This window comes from Meles meles, chromosome 12, assembly GCF_922984935.1.
Source record: "Meles meles chromosome 12, mMelMel3.1 paternal haplotype, whole genome shotgun sequence".
NCBI classification, from domain to species: Eukaryota; Metazoa; Chordata; class Mammalia; order Carnivora; family Mustelidae; genus Meles; species Meles meles.
In genome coordinates this window covers 34129185-34146324 of record NC_060077.1, presented here as the reverse complement: position 1 = coordinate 34146324, position 17140 = coordinate 34129185, and the positions used below count along the sequence as shown (strand labels likewise).

Sequence of the window (17140 nt, the reverse complement as noted above, 5' to 3'; positions counted from 1 at the left end):
AAGGTATATTGCTGAAACATAATATTTCCTCTACAGTTTTGCTCATTTTTATCAAAGATAACCATAGCAAGACTCATCTGCAAACTAAATCTCATTTCAATAAAGTTGGCTTGATTATTTATATAAGCACATTAAAGATAGTGATTGACCATATAAGTTGCTTAGCTGTAACTTTTCATAGGGAACCTAAGATTCAATTTTTAAAAGCCACTTGAGGCTAAGAAGCCACACCAAGCACTCACCATCAGACTTTGCCTGCAATACCTACAGATTTGGGTGAATTCCTCTTTTCTCAAGATCGCCAAAATATCCTGAAGTTCCTGAAGTTCCTGCCAGGAAGCAACCTTTCTTACCTGCTGCTGGGAATCCTATAAGCAAGGTACCAGGCCGATTTTCCCAATGGGCTTTATTGGCTCCATAGAATCAACTTTAGTTCCTTAAAGCTATCTGGTTGTATCTTAATTTGTTTATATCTCTCTCAAATATAACATTTAGTTAAATGTTTCCAATTGTGTCCTGTTACAAGGAGAACAGATTCTTATTGAACTTATGACAATAACCATATTGCCGTGAAAATAAGAATACTCACTAAGAGTTTCTGAATGCTGGAGGGATCCAGTAGGGAGAAAAACAAATATTTCAACCCTACTTATAAGAGGATAATTTACCAAATTTCTGCAAGTCATAGTTAGCTTGAAAGGAAAGATTCCCTTATATCTGGAAAGTACAAACTTTGAAATCAGCAATATTTTCTTTTTTCTTAAGGTTTGTTTGTTGGTTTAAGTAATTGCTACCCCAATGTGAGGCTGGAAGTCACAACCCTGAGATCAAGAGTCACATGTTCTACCCACTGAGCCAGGCAGGTGCCCCAAGAATCAGCAATATTTTAAATACAAACTCATAAATAATTGTAATTATCCTACTTAGTTCATGTAATCCCATGTAATTAATTCTTGTTTTGCTTGAGTCCAGTTTTTTTTCCCCCTGTTAATGCTGGAAATTCTTCTTCTTCTTTTTTTTTTTTTAAACAAATACAGTTCTTTTTTCTTTCTTTCTTTCTTTTTTTTTTTTTTTGTCTGCTTTTTTCCCAGATTTTTATTTGTTTATTTGACAGAGAGAGACACAGCGAGAGAGGGAACACAAGCAGGGGGAGTGGGAGAGGGAGAAGCAGGCTTCCTGCCTAGCAGAGAGCCCCATGCAGGGCTCCACCCCAGGACCCTGGGATCATGACCTGAGCCTAAGGCAAACGCCTACCACCTAGGCCACCCAGGTGCCCCAATGCTGGAAATTCTTACCCAGTTCAGTTTTACAATTTTAAAGTTACCAGAAATCTATATTAGTCAAAGTTCTTTCAATCTCCTTGAAGATGAAACACATTTGCAAAAGCATCAGGGTAAAATGATAATTGTCTATAAATAACAAAAAAACTTCAAAATGCCTATGTTAAAGATCTAATGAGAGTTGATTATAATGTAATTGACAAGGAAATTGGGTTGTTTTTATGACATACAACATTTTAAGGTCATAACTAGAATTATTATAGAAGGACAGAATAGAATTTTAGAAATTTTATATAATTTCTAGAATGCTTATATGAATAATATTCACCCACACAATATAACCTAAAGAAGTTTATCATCACTTATTTGGAAATGCTTCCCATATAATTTAACATACCAAATAAGCTTAATTAATTTCATATCTCTCTTTTATAAGAAGAGATAACAAATCTTTTGAGCTGCTCCAAGAATCCTCTGGAATATCTCCTACCTCAAAGTTAGTTCTAAGTCAAAAATCCTTTGATTAAAATTTGAATTATGGGGATTTGTCAAAAATAACAAAGAGTTTGAACCGTTGATTAAATAGGATCACAGGGGGCGCCTGGGTGGCTCAGTGGGTCAAAGCCTCTGCCTTCCATTCAGGTCACGATTCCAGGGTCCTGGGATCAAGCCCAGCATCGGGCTCTCTACTCAGCGGGGAGCCTGCTTCCCTCTCTCTCTGCCTGCCTCTCTGCCTACTTGTGATCTTTGTCTGTCAAATAAATAAATAAATAGGATCACAGGTCATTATGAAATGTTACTTTATGTATTTAACCACAGTTACAATAAAACATTTTAAAAGCAAATACAAAAGATTACATAGTTTTGAGCAAAGCTTAGCACTTTTAATATGGAAAAGGTTCAGTTTTTTTAAGTAACCAAAGATCTAATTAAGACAAAATGAGGGGTACCTGGCTCTTCACTTAGGAGGAGGATGCCACCCTTGATCTCAGGGTTGGGAGTTTGAGCCCCACATTAGGCAGAGATTCCTTAAATAAATAAATTTTTTTAAAAAGATAAAATGAAGCACAGGGCTTCATTTTAAAACCCATTGTGGGTTTTAAAAAACATTTATTTATTTATTGGAGAGTAGGAATGAGAGAGAGAGAGAGAGAGAGAGAGAGAAAATGTGTGAGGGGGGAGGGGCAAAGGGAGAGGGACAGAGAGAATCCCAAGTAGAGTCCGTGCTGATCACAGAACCTCATGAGGGGCTCAATCCCACAACCCGAGATCATAACCTTAGCTGAAATCAAGAGTCCAAGGCTTAACTGACTTAGTCACCCAGGCCACCCGAGGCACAAGACATTATTTTGATAAAACATAAAATTTTTGTTTTCTAGGTAGATTACTTTAAGAGCAAAGAAAATCTTTTCACAGTCTCTTATTATCAAGAGCAGAAAACTTTGTCCTTTTAACTGAGAAAAAACCAAAATTTTAATTGTGCATCATCTTACTTTTGATACTCAAGCTCATTCACTTAATTAAATTTATTTCAATCTCAAATCCCTGACCGTACCAAAAAATTTAAAAATTCCTTTCTAAAGATTCCTTTTCCACAACCCTTTTACAATTTTCTTTTTCCTCAACAAAACACACATTTAAATTGCATGCAAATATATTTCCCTTGTTGTTTCAGTAGCATTAATCATGTATATTAATTAGAATTCTTAACCATTAGAAACCTTAATTCCTAGTGAAAACTAAAAAGTAAGCAATTGTGAACTGTATCATACCAGCACTCTTTACACTGGCAAATTTATTAATGCATTTCATAATTTCTACAAGCATGTGCTTCTTCACAGTATAATATTTCAACGTGACACATGTTTACCAACAAGTCCAAATATCTTTATCTTCTCTGTAATTGTGTTTTTAAAAACCCAAAAATTAAGCTGAGTAAATTTGAAGGATGTAATTGGCAAAATTCATGAATCAAATAGAATCCTATCTAGCAAATGTTAAGGAGACCTATGGAGTTGAACAAAATGGAAGATTTTGGCAGAAGAGCCAATAATAAATGTTCAACATTTTCTCTTAATTGGAAATTATCTAGATATTTAATGATTATGCATCATCTAATTTAACTTAGCAGAATGTTTTAAAGTTACCAAAATGATTTAAGGTAAATATTTAAGTAGACATAACTTAAAACTTAAATATTGCTGATACTTTATAAATTTTTATTTTACTTATGACTATGTTTAGATTAGTCATGAAAATTTCATGTGATATTAAATAGGTGAACATCATCTGACATTTCTTACTAACAAATTCTGTAACAAAGATAATATGAGCTTCTATGACTTTTAGTAAACCTAGGGGGAATAAAAGTATTATATTTAATGCTAAAGACATGTCTGTATTAATTAAGCCAACAAACTTAAACTTGCTTTTATTTTATTTTATTTTATTTTATTTTTAAGATTTTATTTATTTATTTGAGAGAGAGCGCACAAGTGGTGCTGCTCCAGGGGAGGGGCAGAGGGAGAGGGAGAAGCAGGCTCCCTGCTGAGCAGAGAGCCCGATGCGGGGCTCGATCCCAGGACCCTGAGATCATGACCTAAGCCAAAGCCAGAAGCCTAACCAACTGAGCCACCCAGGTGCCCCAAACTAGCTTTTATTTACTTAAAATTATCTTAGATCACCAGAACTCGAGAAACATTTGGGTTAATTTCTATTGTATTTCTGAGATTTAGAAATGCTTAATTTTTTTAAAAAATATTTTATTTATTTATTTGACAGCGAGAGAGGTCACAAGTAGGCAGAGAGGCAGGCAGAGAGGGAGAAACAGGCTCCCCACTGAGCAGAGAGCCCGATGCGGGGCTCGATCCCAGGACCCTGAGATCATGACCTGAGCCGAAGGCAGAAACCCAAACCATTGAGCCACCCAGGCGCCCCTAGAAATGCTTAATTTTTAAGTGCTTAATTTTAAGTCAATTAAATAGAGCTCCTTTACAAATTATTTTTAGCAATACCATTCAGGGGCAGAAAAATATCACACATCTAAACATATACAAATAGAAATACACAGACATACAGACAGACACAGAGATCATATAGTTACTAATATTTGCAGAGATTTTTCCTGTGTCCAATTTCCAATTCTTCCTCTCTTCTCTTTTTTTTCTTTCTGTTCAGAAACCTCTCTCTAAAGTTTGCATTTTGTAGAATGGCTCTTAGGTTCTAGAGAAAAAAGGGGTAGAAAATCTTCATCAGAAAGGCACAAAGAAAGTATCCAAGTTCCTCCAATATAAATATCTTTTTTTTGTTTTAAGATTTATTTATTTATTTATTTATTTATTTGACAGAAACACAGCGAGAGAGGGAACACAAGCAGGGGGAGTGGGAGAGGGAGAAGCATGCTTCCTATAAGCAGGGAGCCCGATGTGGGGCTCGATCGAGGCCCCTGGGATCATGACCTGAGCCGAAGGCAGAAGCCTACCGAATGAGCCACCTAGGCACCCCTAAGTGTTGGTTTCTTGAGGGCAATAATTATAAGCCTTTTGAGAAAAGGGAGGGGGGGTCTGGGGAATGGTTAAAAGGAAAGATTGACTTTGAATTGTTCCGGTAACCATGTTTCTAGTTTTACAAGGATTTGCAAAATAAGGACAGTTGTGTTTAATCCCTCAAGGAAGTGGGTTGCAACATAAATGACATCATAGGTTGATCTACCCATCCAACTACATTGTCCTCAGTTTGTTTCTTTCTCTCTGTGTACATAATCTTACTTTAGCTTAGTGGAGAAGGCCTTTAAAAAATTTCTATCAGGGGGCGCCTGGGTGGCTCAGTGGGTTGAGCCGCTGCCTTCGGCTCAGGTCATGATCTCAGGGTCCTGGGATCGAGTCCCGCATCGGGGGTCTCTGCTCAGCAGGGAGCCTGCTTCCCTCTCTCTCTCTCTGCCTGCCTCTCTATCTACTTGTGATCTCTCTCTGTCAAATAAATAAATAAAATATTAAAAAAAAAAATTTCTATCAGGCTGACTATCAGCTTCCAGTCTGGCCAACTTTTGACTACAGAGCTACATTTAAAAAAAAAAAATTATTTTAACTATTTTGCTAGTTTTCAGCTAGGCCCAACAGCAAACATTTCAGAGTTTAATCTGCCTTTGTAATAAAGTGTTAACAAAGGCTTTCCTTTTGAGTGTGCAATTCAACCTTGGATTAATTCACCTTAGGGGAAAAGTCTATTAGCCCCTGAATATTGACCTTCAGCTAATCGTTTGTAGGAGGGCCAAGGAGAAATTCTGGTCATCAGTTTCCTCTGGAGGGAATATCCCAGCAGGTCATCTGGCTGGTCTGATGACTACAATATAATCATGGGTGGAAGAAATACCCCTTAGCAGCCAAACAAGTTCCTTATGAGTGGGGTTGTTAAGTAGCCATTAATCCTTTTTAAATTCAGTGGGACCCTATGAAAGTCGGGGTAAGGGGGTTTTAGAATTTAGAGGATCTGCTGCTGCTCAGGGGACATGAATTCTTTGAGTGAGAGTCTAGGATCTATCTGAAAGGACATTACATAGGAAGACCTGAGGTTGGGAGAGCCAAATTACAGAACCCAGCAAAGCAAGAGCGGCTGCCACTCCCGGGTGCTTTGGCTCAATCTACTTCCTGACTTTCAGCTTGTACACAAGTAACCTGTATACCTGGGCCTGGAGATCAGGCCCAGAGTGCTATCTGTAAATCCTATAGAGAAAGGGAAGTTAAAACAGGCAGATGGGGCTGGATTTTGAGAAGGGACATTTATGTTGGATTTAATTTTTGTTCTAAGTCTAACTCCTGTTCTTTCATCCTATTAAGGGACTCCCTCAGGCTAGCCCTTATATTTTTGTGTTTCCTCTATTTAATTCGGTCCTTCCGTAAGTAAGATAGTTGCTTGGGATGAGAACTCTCTAAAAAAAATTTTTTTTTCTTTCAGATATAATCAATTCAGAGGATCCATTTTCTGGCCAATGAAGAGTTGGCTCTCATTAATCTCAAAAGCAACTCCCACTAATAAGCATTTTTTATGGCTTAACCAACGATGAAAGAGGCACCACAAGAGAATGCAAAAGATGCAGCCCTCACAAGAACTAAAAAAATTCACTCCCAGACCTAGACTGAGAAAGCAAAGGAGTTCATTGCACAGGCAGCAAGGACAGCACTGTGGAAACGGTGTCTCCAGTTTCCCACAGTAACACAAGACACCTCCAGTCACAGCGGCTAATGTGTGACACAGGCAGGTCCATCTGGCATGGCACTAATGAGGCAATGAAGGTTGAGGCAACAAAGGTCCCTTCTACACTGGGACCCCTTATAACCACTTCCCTGAGAGCTGGCACAGTTGAACAAAGAGAGCATCACTTGTGACTTCATGTCTGGGAAAACAGTCTATTCACCTGGCCACTAAGAGACCTCCTCGTAAGTGCACCTTCCAGCTGACAGAGACCAGAAGAGAATATTCTCACTGGTCAAACACCCAAGCTCTTTGGACACTGAACAAGACAAAAAAGAAAAGCCCCATCTGTTTTCTACATAGGGGATCCTCAGTAAAGTTTGTCTAAACAAATGTCAGTCTAGTAAGAACCATAAACTCACCAGTCTATAAGACTGCCTTCTATCAACACAAGTTAATAGAGCCTGTACCTGCATTCCGCCTTATGGTTTTTCCTCCCTAAGTCAAACAACACAATGGACAGAGACAAAGGAAAACAGCAGCCATCTCTGGAGGAAAAGGATCAATAAAACCAGGAGTGCTTGTAACAAATCTGTAACAGGGTCCCTATACCCAAGGACATAGTTGACAAATATTTCCTCTTGCTACCTAAATTTAGAAAAATTTTAAAAAAAATTTCTGCCTGACTCTTTTCCACCTGACTCTACAGGTAAAGATCCAGGAAACTAATGAGGTAAGAATTTTTACCTTCTTTGGCACTTGTCAGAGACTCCAGGATCTCTGTGCTGCAGTAGTGAGCAGTGTCGAGCCAGCAAAGTATCCTGCCAATTATGCCAATTGTTGGGGAGGAAAATAATTTTATTTTACCCTTATAGGTTCTTTGGCTGGTCTAATAAATTAACATAAAAGAGGTTGACAGGAAAAAAACAAATTTGATTACATATATATGGGAAACCCATAAGAATATGAGACTCAGGGATAAGCCCAGCAATTGAGGCTTGCTAAGATTGGATAGGAATCTGGACTTCCAAGGGGAAGAGGTGATTCATAGACAATAAAAAGAACAGAAGTTTGGTAATTATATGTTTGTCCTGCCATACAGTTTTTAAAAAGTTATCTCTCAGGAATAGCTTTCTTTCTGGGCCAGACCGCCATCTAAATTATTTTAGGGAGTTCAAGGGCGAGGTAAAAGGTTTTCTTGAGTTTGCTGGGTCTTGAGTACCATCAGCTGAAAATAGTCCATATGCCAAAGTGGCACATTTTGGGGATACTTGTTCTAAACCTCTTCAGCATCAATCAGCTAATTAGATTGCTTTCCAGCTGTAAAACACATACTGTTCTGTAAGGAAAGGCAACCCATTAGCCCATTTAAATCAACTGATTTTTTCCAAGGTTGGCCTTAGTGGGGGTATTTCCCTAAAAGGAGAGCCTCTTGATCTAAAAGCAACAATTCTGTCACCAGATATTTACCATCCCTTTGGAACTCACTTGTCAGCCTCCCTGGTTGGGGGAGAGTAGTGCTTGCCCCTCTAACAGTCTGCCTTAGTTTGCTGAGTGCAGCTAAGTTTCTAAGGCAGTGATTCTCACTAGCATTATTTACATCAACTGTGACCTTGTTAGAAACGCAAATTTCAGTCCCCAGACCAGTCTACTGAATCCATGGAGACCAGGAAACCGTTTTAACAAGCTCTCCAGGGGATTCTTACACGTGTTGAAGCTTGAATACTACTGATCTAAAAGAGAGTAACTCTTCTAGAATATCTAGAATATGGCTTGTTCTCTCTGGCATATAATGCCCAGCCCAACTAGGTGCTACCTAGCCAATTCCAAGGACAGCTAACCTAGTCCTTTGCCCAGTCTGAAGTTGAGATCGGAAGTTTTCAAGATTTTTAAGTATCAGGTTCACCTTTTGCCTCTAAGCTACTTGATAGTAGCTATACTTTTATGTACATATTTTTATATATTTAAGAAAATACAGTGAACAAATCTTTTATTTTAGAAATTCTTTTTAAAATAAATATTAATTAAAAAAAACACCCATGTGTATTTTCAAATACATTGAATACAGTGAGAATGGAACTTCAATTAAGTACATACATATTTTTGAAATAAAATTTTTGTTGAAATTCGTTTTTTTTATTAAGAAAAAAAAGGTCTAAAATGCAGTCACGTGTGCTGGACCCTATGGCAGCAAACCAAGACCTCATACCCAAACTACTTGCAGTTTCAGCCTCGCCCAGGAATGTAACCTCTAACCAACCAACCTGGGATCTTGTGGTCAGCACTAGTGCAGAAACCCACCTGGTAGACCCCTCCTGTCCCCAGCAGAAGGTGACCTTGTCCGAAACAATCCACTCTGTTAATAACTTCCTTCCTCTGCCTCCTTCTGCCTATAAAATTCTTCCATTCTGTACAAGCTTTTCTTCTTGCTAGGTGGGATGCTGCCCGATTCATGAGTTGCTGAATATAGCCAATTAGATCTTCAAACTTACTCAGTTGAATCAACTTTTAACAAAATATACATACAGAAATACACACAAATCATAAACCTGTAAGTCAGTGAGTTTTTACAAAGTGAACACAGCTGTATACGAATACTCAGGTTAGGAACAGGAACTCTAAATGATCTCCAGAAACCCCCTCTAGCTCTGTGCTAGATACCACATTAACCCTAGGTAACCAGCACCCTGCTCTTTAAAACCACTGATTGGTCTTGCTCTTTTTGTACTTTATTTAATTATACAGTGAATACTTTTTTGTGTCTAATTTCTTTGGCTCAACATGTTTGTGAGATTCATCTATATTGTTGCATGTAGAAATAGTTCATTTGTTCTCATTGCTAAATAGTATTCGATTGATGCTTCCACAATTTATTTATTTAATCTAAATTTGATTTTCAATTTGGGATTATCATGAAGAGTACCATTTGTATGGGTGCATGTATGTGTGTTTTGTTTTTTAAGATCTATTTTTTAAGAGAGAGCACAAGCAGGAGGGGCAGAGGAGAGGGGAGAGAATTTCAAGCAGATTCTGTACTGAGCATGGAGCCCTACATGAGGCTCGATCTCAGGACCCTGAGATCACAGCCTGAACCAAAACCAAGAGGCGGACACTAAACCAATTGGGCCACCTAGATGCCCCACGAAGAGTACTGTTTTGAATATTCTTGTAGTTGTCTTTTGGTGAATATATACACTCATTTCTCTTGGGCACATATCAGGAATGGGGTGGTGGATCATAGTGTATGTGGGTGTTTAGCTTTACCATGTAATGCTGAACAGATTTGAGTGGTTGTACTCCCCTGAGATTTGACACAGGACAAAAATGCCTACCATTGTCACTTATGTCCAACATTATAAAGCCATAGCAACAGCTAATAAGAATGAAGAAATGGCATAATGAATGCAAAAGATAAAACAAAGTTGATATTATATTATATTATATTACATATTATACAGGCAGAAAATCCAAAGTAATCTACAACTAGATTAATAAGTGAATTTAACAACGTCATTGAATACAAAGTTAATACTTATAAAAATAAACTATAATTTTATCTAACAGCAAACAAATAGAGAATAAAAAAATTTATGATCTAAATTATTTGGGGAGAATATTTAACAGAAGATTAACAAAACCTCTAGCCTGAAAACCACAAATTATTACCAAGAGAAACAAAAGAAGAACTACATTAATGGAAGGGTATGTAATGCTCTTGGCTTGAAAACTTTAGTGTTAGAATCTCAGAGTATGCAGCTTTGCGCAGTGGCAGTATCGTAGCCAATGAGGTTTATCCGAGGCGCGATTATTGCTAAAAGAATCTCAGAGTATGGAGTCAATATAATCTCAAACAAAATCCTGCCAGAGCTTATTTGTGGTGTGAAAAGAAAAATTTCCACAGATGATTTACTGACCTACTAGACTTTTGTTCAGCAATTCATCGCTTGGGTAGCCACCACTCTGGCACATAGAAAGGCATTCTGAAGAATGAGAGATTTGTATAGATGAAAGTGAGCAAAATGTAAAACTCATTTTTTTTTTTTTTTAAATCTGGTGCAAAAGGAAGTTCTATTGGGCGTTTGCTGATTGGTTAAAGTGTGGTTATTTCCTTGTATGGAGCCAAGGGAAGTCTTAGATCTGGGTCAGACGAGTTGTGCTGAGTGGGCAAGTACTGACTGCTTGACCTAGGCCTGCCTTTTGGTTGGGAGACCCAAGGGTAGAAAGTTAGGTGAGATCTGTGGGCCTTAGCAGGAGCAACTCCATCTTGGGACAAGACCAGACACTTTATTTTTATCTTTTTAAAGATTATTTGTTTATTTATTTGAGAGAACAGAGAGTGAGAGCAGAGTGAGAGTGAGAAGTAGGCTCCCTGCTGAGTGGGGAGACCAACATGAGGCTCAATCTCAGGCCCCCAGCATGAAAACCCGAGCCTAAGGCAGACACTTAACTAACGGAGCCACCCAGGGGTCCCCTAGACCAGACACTTTAACACTGGAAACTGACAAGCCAAATCTAACATTTATATAAAAATGCAAGGGCCAAAAATAGCCAAAATAATTTTGAGGAAGAGGAAACTGGAGGTTTTGCTCTGTCAGATATTATTACATATTCTAAAGCTACAATAATTAAAACAGTGCGAAGATAGACAAATAGAATGAAACAGAAGAAAATCAGGAAACAAACTCATGGTTCCAAGAGTAGATAGTAGAATATTGGATCTGGAGGACTTCATCCCTCCAGATATCAGGATCTATTATAAAGACAGTGTGATATTAATGCAAATGTCGACAAGCTAACCAGTAGAACTAAAAGGAAGTCCAAAAACAGGCTCACACATATACAATTGTGTGTGTGTGTGTGTGTGTGTGTGTGTGTATGGGTATGTGTGTATTTCACAGAGGTTGACACTGGTACAATGAGGAAATGAAGGTGTCTTCAAATGGTGGTGGTTCCAAAAACTAGATATTACATATTTCCATTCATACAAAGTTCAAATATAGACAGCAGACATTTAAATGAAGATCATATAAGTAGCAGAGTAGTGCTTATCTATGGGGCAGTCAGAGTGGGATGGAGATGTTCACTGTGAATGAGCATGAAAGAACCTTCTGGGACTCAGGAAATATTCTATATCTCAATCTGGGTTGCATATAATACATATTTGTGTATCTATGTACAAAAATTTATTGAGCTGTACATTTAAGATTTCTGTCCTTTATTGTATGCATGCTAACCTCAATAAACACTTAAAAATTTAAATAAATAAAAGTAAATGGTGCTTTCATTTTCTTTGGGTAAATACCAAATAGCAGAATTATTAGAGTACATAGTATTTCTATTTTTATGTTTTTGAGCAACGAACTTCCTGTTTTCCACAGTGGCTGTACTGATTTATTTACATACCCACCAACATGAGGGTTCTTTTTTTCCTACATTGTCACCAACACTTGTCATTTCTTGTTTTGTTTTGTTAAGAAGATACTTGCACCTCTGTGTTTATTGCAGTATTACTTAGAATAGCCAAGTTATGGAAGCAGCCCAATTGCCCATTTATAGATGAAGGGGTAAAGAATATGTTGGAGTGGTGCCTGGGAAGCTCAGTGGGTCAGAGCCTCTGCCTTCAGCTTGGCTCACGATCCCAGGGTCCTGGGATTGGGCCCCAGATCGGGCTCCCTGCTCCACAGGGTCCTGTTCCCCCCGCTCTCTCTCTCTGCCTACTTGTGATCTCTATCTAATAAACAAATCTTCTAAAAAAAAAAAGATAATGTTAGATTATATTTCTTTTTTTTTTTTAAGATTTTATTTATTTATTTGACAGAGAGAGATCACAAGTAGGCAGAGAGGCAGGCAGAGAGAGAGGAGGAAGCAGGGTCCCTGGAGCAGAGAGCCCGATGCGGGGCTCGATCCCAGGACACTGAGATCATGACCTGAGCCAAAGGCAGCGGCTTAATCCACTGAGCCACCCAGGCGCCCCAGATTATATTTCTATTATATATATATATATTTTCTACTACCTCTGTGTGTGTGTGTGTGTGTGTGTGTGTATATGTATAATGAAATATTACTCAGCCATAAAAAAGGATGAGATCTTGTCATTTGTGACAACATGGATGAACCTAGAAGGTTTTATGCTAACTGCAATGCCAGAGAGAAAGACAAATACTATTTGATTTCACTTATATGCATAATCTAAAAAAAAACAAAACAAATGAATAAACAAACAGAAGAATCAGATCTATATATACAGAAAACAAACTGATGGTTGCTAGAGCGGAGCAGGATCGAGGGATGGGCAAAACAGGTGAAGGGAGATGGGAGATACAGGCTTTCGGTTATGGAATGAACAAGGGGAGTAAAGGTGCAACACAGGGAATACAGTGAATGATATTACAATAGCATTGTATGGTGATAGGGGGTAGCTACACTTATGGTGAACATAGCCTAACTTACAGAGTTCTTGAATCACTATGTTGTCAACCTGAAACGAATGTAACATTATGTGTCAACCGTACTCAAATTTTTTAAAAAAGATAAATGGTGCTGGTGTATTTAGAAATATATCTAACATGATATTTAACAGGCTCATGTCACCTAGTGAACATAGCAGAAAGCTGTACACAGCTTCCAAAGCCACACAGTGTACTTTGATTTTCTCAAATTGCCAGCAACAATGTATAGCTATGAAGCTCAAGAGATGAAGATGAGAATTCACTCACTGTGACTCCAGATTTTACAGTCATAAACTATATCTGCTGTCTAAGTTTGTGCCAAATGCAATTAATGATTCTAAAAAAAATGTTAATACTTATTCAACTTCATGTATAGCTTCCAAAATAGCTTTGGTAAGATCCCAAATAAGTTATAGTTTTTAAAAAAAAATCATCAATAATACAAGAAACATTAGGTGTTGGTGAGGATGTGGAGAAAGGTGAATCCTCTTGCACTCTTGGTGGGAAGGCAAACAGGTCCAACCAACCATTCTGGAAAACAGTATGGGAGTTCCTCAGGAAGTTAAAAATAGAACTACCCTATGATCTGGCAATTACACTACTGGGTATTTACTCAAAGAACCCAAAAATACTAATTCAAAGGAATGCATGCACCCCAATGTTTATTGCAGTGTTATTCACAATAACCAAATTATGGAAACAGCCTAAGTGTCCCTTCACTGATGAATGAATAAAGAAGATGTGGTATGTATATGCAGTGGAATAGTAATAGGTCGTAAAAATGGGGCTGGAGAGTATAATGCTAAGCAAAATAAATCAGAGAAAGACAAACACCATATGATTTCACTTGTATGTAGAATTTGAGAAACAAACAAGCAAAGGGGAGAAAATTGAGAGGCAAACCGAGAAACAGACTCTTAGCTGTAGAGAACAAACTGATGGTTATGTAACCAGAGGGGAGGGGGGCAAGGGGATGGGTTAAGTAGGTGGTGGGAGTTGAGGAGGGCACTTGTGATGAGCACTGGGCGTTGTATGGAAGTGCTGAATCACTATATTATACACCTGCAACTAATATTACCCTGTATGTTAACTATACTGGAATTAAAATTTTAAATTTTTTCAAAAATAACTATGTAACCCAACTACACAGCGTATATGGTAGACTTCCAAATGAACTTTCATTGTCTGTGAGTATCCTGGTTATCAATTCACGGCATTTAAGCCCAAAATCTCCTTTTTTGTCTTCTCTGTGAAAAATAGATTTGGGTCCTTTCAACATGTTCCCCCCTGCCAGCTGACCTGATGTTCATCTTTGTCAGAAGAGATCAGTGAAGGGCCGCCTGGGTGGCTCAGTGGGTTAAAGCCTTCGGCTCAGGTCATGATCCCAGGGTCCTGGGATTGAGCCCTGCATCAGGCTCTCTGCTCAGCAGGGAGCCTGCTTCCTCCTCTCTCTCTCTGCCTGCCTCTCTGCCTACTTGTGATCTGTGTCTGTCAAATAAATAAATAAATAAAATCTTTAAAAAAAAAAGAGAGATCAGTGAAGAGACATTGCAAGAGAAAAGGATTTGCTTCCTGACTCCAGCGTGATTTTTCAGCAGGTTCCCATAGTTCAGGAGGCTTCTCCAGCCCTGAGCTCCTGCATCACCCTGTTCCCTGGGTGCTTTATGCAGCAGAGTACCTTCAGTGAGATATCTTCCATGAATAGCTTTCCTGGGCCCCCTCGACGGCTGATTTCTAGGAGCCTTCAGAAAGCCGTGTAGTAGGTTGAATTGTGGCCTTCCAAAAAGATGTCTCCTCCAAGCCTGTGCGTGTGGCCCTATGAAGAAACAGGATCTCTGTGGACGTAATTAAAGGAAAGGTCTCAAGATGAAATCATTCTAGGTTATCGGGTAGGCCCTAAATCCAATGACAAGTGTCCTTAGAAGGACAGAGAGAGGGACGCCTGGGTGGCTCACTTGGTTAAGCTGCTGCCTTTGGCTTGGGTCATGATCCCAGGGTCCTGGGATGGAGTCCCACATCGGACTTCTTGCTCAGCAGGGAGCCTGCTTCTCTCTCTGCCTCTGCCTGCCTCTCTGCCTGCTTGTGTTCTCTCATTCTCTCTCTCTCTCTGACAAATAAATAAATAAATAAATAAATAAATAAATAAATAAGGGTAGAGAGAGAGAGAGAGATTTGAAACGGGAAACAGCAATGAGCCAATGGAGGCCCAGAAACACCTGCAGCCACCAGAAGCCAGCAGAGGCAAGAGAAGATTCCCCTCCACTCCTGGTGCCTTCAGAAGGAGAAGAGCCCCACAGACGCCTTCATTTCTGACTTCTGGCCTCCAGAACTGACAGAGAATGGATTGCTGTTGTCTTAAGCCACCACGTTCGTGGTGATGTATTTGGGCAGCCAGCTGTACAGGATTTCCAGCAAGTTCCACTGCTGTAGTTCCACAGGGACTCCTCTGCCATTTGCTAAGTCAGAAGCATGGCTCTCAAGGAGGTGTGGCTCTCAACACCAAGAGGGTGTCTGTGGTAGGGGGCAAGTAGAGGGGGTGCCCTTCCTTGGACACTCTCTCAGCTAGAGGGGTGATGGCTGCTCCTTATACCTACTATGCTTTTTTCTTTTTTTAAGATTTTATTTATTTATTTGAGAGAGAGAGAGCATGATTTTTTTCCTACATTGTCACCAACACTTGTCATTTCTTGTTTTGTTTTGTTAAGAAGATACTTGCACCTCTGTGTTTATTGCAGTATTACTTAGAATAGCCAAGTTATGGAAGCAGCCCAAGTGCCCATTTGCCCTATCAGTTTTCCTGTGGGGGGAGAGGCAGAGGGACAAGCAGACTCGCCATAGAGCAGGGGACCCGATGTGGGGCTCCATACCAGGACCCCAAGATCATGACCTGAGCTGAAGGCAGATGCTTAACTGACTGAGCTACCCAGGCACCCCTATACCTTTTACTCTTATATTCTTTAGAGTTCTCTGTACTTTTCTAGCGAATCCTTTGTTACCCCAGTGTCCTGTTATAGTTAAGGAATCTTTACATTTTCTCTCTTCAAATTATTGTGTGATAACTCTCTTCTGATTAGACCCAGATTGATACCCTGAGAAATAAGAAGACTTAAAAAATTATGTTTCTAAATTTAAATTCTTTGTTTTTTAAAAAAGATTTTATCTATCTATTTGACAGAGAGAGAGCATGTGCAAGTACAAGCAGGGGGAGAGGGAGAGGGAGTAGCAGGCTCCCCACGAAGCAGGAAGCCTGACTCAGGGCTCTATCCCACCCCGAGATAAATACCTGAGTCAAAAACATATGCTTAACTGACTGAACCACCCAGGTGCCCCAGAATTTAACTTCTTGAATGAAGAAATGGCCACACTTTGTTCTTGATAATTGGTTATATTTAATTACTGAATAAATGAATGAATGATACATGTATCTGTGGAATTCACCTACCCTGCCTTATGCACTCCCTCCCCTAATAAATAATCATATCAAAAAGGAGGATAAAAACAAAATTAATGAGGCTGAGTCAATTGGATAAGTATATGAAAAAATAAACCTTGACCTTCTAATGCAGACCATTCACAGTAGTCAATTCTGATGGACTAGAGAGTTAAATCCAGAAAGTAAATAATAAAGATTTGAGGGAAAAATATGAAAAAAGACATATTGCAAACTTAATGGGACATAGAAAGCATGCAACATAACAAAGAAAAAATATAAGTTGAGCTACTTTAAATTAAGAACTTCTGTTCAGCGAGAGACAGCATAAGGAAAGGGAAATGGTGAGCCACAGCCTGGAGAAGTGTTGCAACAGATAGATTTAACAGATGACTCAGGTCCAGAATGCATGAAGACTGGGTACAAATCAGTATAAAAGACAACTGAATAGGAAAATGGACAAGAGATCTGAATAGGCATTTTTATGGAGAGGCTATTCAGATGGCCAGTCAATGTTCGTACATGTCACTAGAGATTGCAAAGTAGATCCACAACGACATCATTCCTCACCCCCACCAGAATGGCGAGAGCCGGAACAATCACAGTTCTTCCCCTGGGGTGAATAAGTACGTTTTGACTGGGGGGAAGTAAGGTTCTAGTGAGTCAAGCCTCATTGAACAATTCTAGAGGACAAAAGGTTGCATAAAATCTGTTAAAAGGAGAAGTTTCCTGAGAGGGATAAATATGTAACTTGCCAAATCATTTTGCCTTAAGCAGTCTTGGAAGGAAGT

At 39.0% G+C, this 17140-nt stretch overlaps 1 non-coding gene across 1 annotated transcript; it reads left to right on the top strand.

The window, feature by feature from the left end:
- Positions 1-10224: 10224 nt before the first annotated feature.
- On the top strand, positions 10225-10366 carry LOC123954743. The gene has a single exon (XR_006821124.1). It is a non-coding gene; the product is annotated as a U4 spliceosomal RNA (small nuclear RNA).
- The last annotated feature ends 6774 nt before the right edge of the window (positions 10367-17140 follow it).